We start from the raw sequence: 6463 nt of genomic DNA on the forward strand, positions 1-6463 counted from the left end.
CTAGCTTCACCGTGCTAATTTGGCGAACAAACACCACAGTGTATTATACAATCTTTTTTGCTGAAACAGGCAGACTTGTACAAATACGTCCATCGAATAAGTTTCCAAGAGAAAGAACGATAGAAACGTACGGCTGGCATTATTCTTCGTTCGAGACCCCAGGGGAGAGGTCTGGTTCGTGAAATTCGTTCTCACAGAGAAAGTAGAATTACGTCAGCACGCATTCAGCCGTAAAAAGAGGATCGTCTTGGCAACGCAGAACACCGTATCGTTGCTTTTCTTCCAGCTCCTGCGTCCGCCCGCCGTGGTCATTTACACCTTCTTTGCGTGTTCCTTGCACGCCATAACATTTCCGCGCGCCACGATATCATCTCCTTTCTTCTGTTCGCCTTGCATGTTCTTTAAAGTTCGCCCTCCGCTTCCTGATCTGAAATACTCGAGGAAGTGCCGATCGGATCGATCTGACGAAGGCTCGTTTCCGCGTAGCGAGTGTCTTCGATCGAATCTACTCGATGAACCGGGGACACGATCTTCTTACATATTTTTTGAATAATTCTTAGGATAATCGAAGGGAGCAGTCGTTTATAGTTCGTGCATACTTTTCGTCTAAATAATTGACGACTCACGCGCAACTAGTGATGCGATCCATCACTGGTCAGACACCAAATTTCTCTGAACGTCATAGCATCGATAACGTGACAAATTTTGCTTTTCGTTCGTGAATTGTGATGATGGAGATTTTTTATTTCTCGTTGAGTTATTCGATTTGTTTAATATCGATCGGTGATGATTAAATGTACATGAAATAGATATAAATTCTAATACTCGCATTCTGAAGTTAAATGACAAAATTCGGAATACATACACATGCCAAATTTCTCGGTTCATGGATTGGCGAGGCTAATGTAGTAGGAAGCGAACTGTAATTTCTTATTTTTCGTTCAATTAATGAACTGCTCTGTTAAACTCGTTGAATCTGTTTCAACACCAATTGTTGATAAATAAATATTAATAAGATGTGATAAAAATTGTCGAGTTCTGACATTGATAAAATTGTTTTGATTGACAAAGTTCCATCGATTGCGGGATTATTGGATATAGAAATATGTCGTTGATAGTACAAGGAGTATGTGAACTCAAATGGAAAACCGCTTCTTGTTCTATCTTCCTCTATATCTATATTATTGAATTCTCATACTTAAATGTTTTTTATCAAAGATAAAGTAATTTCGTTCGCACGTAAGAATTATGTTAACAGAATAAGAACGGAGCTATAAGCGTGACGAGTTACAAACCATAGCCACCGATATATATCTCTCGAATCAGTTTAACCGATGACGCAACATTTCGCATCGCTAAATGACTTCGCCAGATTGTCCACAATCGACGCCGTCAAGAAAATCATGACTCGATGGAACATTTATGGCCCATTTTGCGAAATACAAATTTATTTATTAACTTTCATTTCGTTATTTTACGCTGAAGAACATAAACCTTCCATCTTATCCTTTCTTGTAAAGTAGAGAAATAGCAAAATATGAAGTGCAGTCCCTAATTTCAATCAAAATTAAAATGTATATCTAGACTGAAATTTAGGAGTTTGTAAAAGATAACATCACTGTACTATATAATTTGGAAATAGATGTGATCATTCGCATTACATATTTTATTATTTCACGTTAACATAACGTGATATATCGTTGGAATAATTTCATTATCTTCGAGCTAAGTTTCAGTTTAATCGTAGTTAGTACTCGTTATTACTGGTAATTATTTATTAACTATTACTGTTACTTCTTTCTTGTTTGCTAAAATGTGTACAAGCTTGAGATATAAAAATTCGGACTTGGCAGCAGAGTAAAAATCAGGCTGAAAATCATTAGCAACGTTATACTACCATGACGTTACCTTAATCGGATAAAGTGAGTTTCGTTATACCACTAAAAAATTACCATACAATTTTAAAACGACTTCTCAATTTTCCATCAATTATATCGTCCCATTATTTACTAAGTTACTTATTTCTTCGTCAGAAACAGTCGTATTTAATGTTTCCACGCAGTTTTCTTCACTCCATTTCCCCTCTAAAACGCACGGTTCAAAGTTCATGGTATTTTACGCCCTACTTCCTCCGGCGTACGCACCTTCAAACCGTAACGCAACCTCTCCCCGAGGTGAAACGCGACGAATTAGAATCTGCAACGGCGAAGGTTTCTTAAAACGTCACAGGCGATGTAACGAATGGCCGAGTAGAGTCAGCGGGCGACGGTTCTTTCCGCGAATTCCTTTTTCTTCCCGACGCGCGTGGAACACCTTAGCGAGCCTCTTCCGGCCGCGGGAACGTTAAAGCTGGATTTTCCAGCTGAATTATTTACGTGCCTGCTTGTGAAAGCCGCCCAGGTCTTCGCCCTCTTCGAACTTTCATCATCGCCGTTTCAATCACTCGCCTTGTTCGCTCGTTACAATTAGTTTCGTCGTCATGGTGTCGCCCTGGCATCCTCGCCGACCATATTCTTCGTTCTTTATCGGAACTTTCATCGATCTCTTTATTTCTTCGTTATGATTCTTCGATTGTTTTCGGCACCATTATCATCGTCGTTCGTTATTGTTCGTCGAGCTGTCGATGCTGCTATTGTTGGTCCCTTTTGCTTCGATCTCTGCTCATACCTGGAAGAAGAATTTTGGCATGAATTTAACGTGTTATTACGTAGGCCCCGAATTCGAGATACTTTTATACTTTTATAGGATTGCGAAATTTTGAAACAATCGTTTACCATGTGAAATGCTCATTGAACAACCTAAAAAGCTAGGAGAATTGCAACGAATTAAATTCCATTGTCATTGCCTATCTGGGATGATCATAATTTATTAGGAAGACGTAAAACAAGGATATAATCTAATTAGCAGTATTTTGGAGTTCGCATTACCGTTAACTCTACAGCAGAAATTTCTGTGGCAACAATTGGTGCTAAATAAACTTCATCCTCCAACGTTCCCACCCATAAAATTCCCAAAATGCTATCTGTACTATGGATACTTGAAATTCAGCCATGAAACGAATTATATAAAATTAAAGAAGCATTGGAAGTAATCAATTCTGTCTATCAAACTGCGGATTTTTACGCTTAGGGACTTTGTGAGAAATTTATAGATGCAAGGACGCACAGTACGCATAAAATGAAAAAATATTCAAACTACAGTGCTTGTTATAATATCTGCCAAACGTAATAAAAATATAAATTGCACAAACATCCAAGTCTCTTAATTATATTGCCATGCATGATATAAGTACATTATCGTTTGTAAATCTTCAGACACCTGGCACACTTAGGATAAAAACAAGCAAATGCTACCTTCGATTACAAAATGAAGTTAACATTCAAATCTTACATATTACAAACGAAATATCTGCAATCCTATATTCTAAAGATCCTATGAACGTTTCTGTAAACGTTACCTTCAAAATTAGCAAGAATCTACTAACTTACGAACAGGACTGTACGCATTTCAAATTCTAAACTAACGATGTTTGATTTAAAACCATTGCGCGTTATTCCAACCCATTACTTCAACACCCTTACCATTGCCCTTTCTTCCTTGTATATTCTCTTCCTCGCCTATACTCTTAATTATCCTCCTTATACTTCCTCCACTATCCTGCAACTTCTTCAATTCGTCACACGTAACTCATTATTTCTGGAAAATATTTCCCAAACCATTGGAATGTCATTTTCATCAGCACTGACACGGTATATCTAAATACTTTTCTCCTCCATACGTTGCCTTTTTTTTTTCTTCGTTCCTTAGGTACCGTCGTCGTTACGATCGTCGTTACGATCGCGATGTCGAGTGGGGTCCCTCCGCGATGGTTTCACGGCGGCACGGCGGCCGTGTGCCCTCCTCGCTAGGAAATAAGAAATTTTCTTGAGAGATGCGAGCCTCTGCGAGGGAGGAGGCCTAGCCAAGCGAACATAGTTAATTTAGATTGTATCGCGTGAGAAGCAGGAAATGACGAAATATCCTGAGTGCTGACTTATACGCGGCGCACATCGTGTGTGCCTGGGCTCGTTCCTCGGCCGCGTTGCTCTTCGACTCCTCGACTCCTCGCGACCTCAAGCCCCTCCGACACGCAAGGATGATACTTTTTTTCCTATCCTCCGCCATGGCTGCATCTATTTTTATGTTTTTCGCGATGCTTCCGCGCAAACGCTCGACGTGACCGTGAGAATTTTTGACCGGCCCGCTACAGCGAAATATCCTCTTTTTCTTTTCTTTCTTTCTCTCCTTTTTCCTTTTTCATCCGTTTCAGTCGGAGCCGAACAGCCGATCGCAGATAAGAGATTTTGCGGGCCAATTCGTAGTTCACCAAAGGTTGCACGGAGAGCTGCTCCATTGAGTCGTCGCTCCTTTTGAAATCTTACCGCGATTCGATGATTTATCGAGCTTACTTCTCTTTCGAATTTTCTTTCATTCATTTTTTTATTTTTCTTGCCTTTCGTTCTATTGCTCTTTGGGCTATTTTTGGCTACGCGCGAGTGAAAGACGAAGTAGCAGAAGAATGTTGGAAAGAATGCGAGGAGATATACGTGTACAGATGAATTTGTTGGACTGATGATTCGTATGTGTTTTTGCGAACCGCTAGCGGATATGACGCTGGAATAATTTGTCACACGCGATTGGAGACAGAGAGTATAATGAAGGCTCGGGTTCCAAGTACCGGCGCAATCGGTTCGGAACAGGTACATACGAACGCAAATACGCGGACTGTTTGTACTACATGCTGAAGAATGGAATAAAATAAATTACGTTTCTCTTGTTTGAGTACCTCGTCCGTGTTCACTGATTCGAATATGGCCAATTTTTTATAGAAGCGTAAATGGAATTGTAAAATAAATTTCATATTGCCTAATACATTTTAGCAAATTTTAATTAATAATGGAATTTCTTTAGTACGCGTCAAATTCAACATGATACTAGATTTTATTAAATTAAACTATGATTTTGTGTTGCAACGTTTACAAAGTTAATAATAATGGAATTTCTTTAGTACGCGTCAGATTCAACATGATACTAGATTTTATTAAATTAAACTATGATTTTGTGTTACAACGTTTACAAAGTTAAGATTTTAATTTACATTTTAGTAAAAACTTTTAAAAGTATTTCAAGGAACAATCCATAAATTGTACAAAATGACGAATGTACAAAACGACGTTTGATTTAAAATAAATAATTGACATTGACGAAAGAAGCGGGTTGGTTTAATAGAAGAAAAGAGGCCCGATTTATCAGCATAAGAAACATTCGCTTTAATCTAACGTCATTCGAAAAATAACTATACTACCTTATTATTATAGAAAGCCTTTTAATTAATTCAACATCAACGCGGGATTAATTATTTGTCGACAAGATAATAAAGTTTTAACGATACGTAAAATACAATTATATACGATATAGGTGTAGTAACAATTAAGCCTGCCACTCATCCTTATTACATAACATTTATTTCGTTTCCGCGACAATGGTATTCCCCTGCTCATTGCATAAATATGTTCGCGATAACGTATCTGTAAAAAAAGCATTTAAGGTAATACCATAGCGAGGGGGTCGTAGATGCGTGATTACATATTTATAAATTAGCAGATACAACATAAAGATATAGACATAAGAGCTTAATGCAAGGCATAAAACTGGGTTTTCTCCGTTCCACTCCCATGGAGCTTGGTCACCTGAAGAGTTACTATGCCCAATTAACCCTTTGAGAACCGTACGCTTCCCGGGCATTGCCACTTCCGACGTTGCAATAGTTTTCGCCATGTAATTTTTTCGAGTTCGTCAAGGCATCCCGGTTCAATGTTTTCTATTACGCAAGATCGAATACTAAGAAAGCTATTGCCGATGATTCCATTGTCTCGAAAATTGGAGAAACATATTCCGTAATCAAGTTGCTTGAAAAATGCTTTATTATAGATTATTGTAGTTAGAAGATTTATTTCACAAAATGTCATTTTTAGTTTGTAGAATATCATTCGAAGAATTCATTCAAATAATATCATTTAAAGGATATTTTTTGAAGTGTTTGAACTTGAAGTTTGAATGATATCAAAATATTAGAAATCAATAGAGGATATTCATAAAAATGAAGAAATTTCAAAATGATCGCATTCCTTCTTTGTTTCGTATTTTTGAATACAGTTGCCTGAAGTATATGTTTTATCAGATCTAAAAGACTTCAAAAATTCGTCATGCTTGTTGCAATCAAACAACCGAATGAGCCTGTACTATGGTTTCCAAGGTACACACGGAAAATAAACGCAGACTATGTGAATTATGGCATGAAAATTTCTACGGGATCACAGGAGCTCTGTTTGGAATGAATCATACACATCAGACATAATAAATCTCAATAATTTATTGCAGCAAACAGCGTGCGTTAATTCATCGCATAAAAATTACCGCCATT

At 37.8% G+C, this 6463-nt stretch overlaps 1 long non-coding RNA gene across 1 annotated transcript; it reads right to left on the bottom strand.

Moving 5' to 3' along the window:
* Positions 1–279: 279 nt before the first annotated feature.
* On the bottom strand, positions 280–3895 carry LOC117151241. Its single transcript, XR_004461009.1, has 2 exons — positions 3582–3895; positions 280–2667 (listed from the first exon to the last, which is right to left on the bottom strand). It is a non-coding gene; the product is annotated as an uncharacterized LOC117151241 (long non-coding RNA).
* Between the last annotated feature and the right edge of the window lie 2568 nt (positions 3896–6463).

The sequence above is a fragment of the Bombus impatiens genome, unplaced genomic scaffold (genome assembly GCF_000188095.3).
Source record: "Bombus impatiens unplaced genomic scaffold, BIMP_2.2 scf_0127, whole genome shotgun sequence".
NCBI lineage: Eukaryota > Metazoa > Arthropoda > Insecta > Hymenoptera > Apidae > Bombus > Bombus impatiens.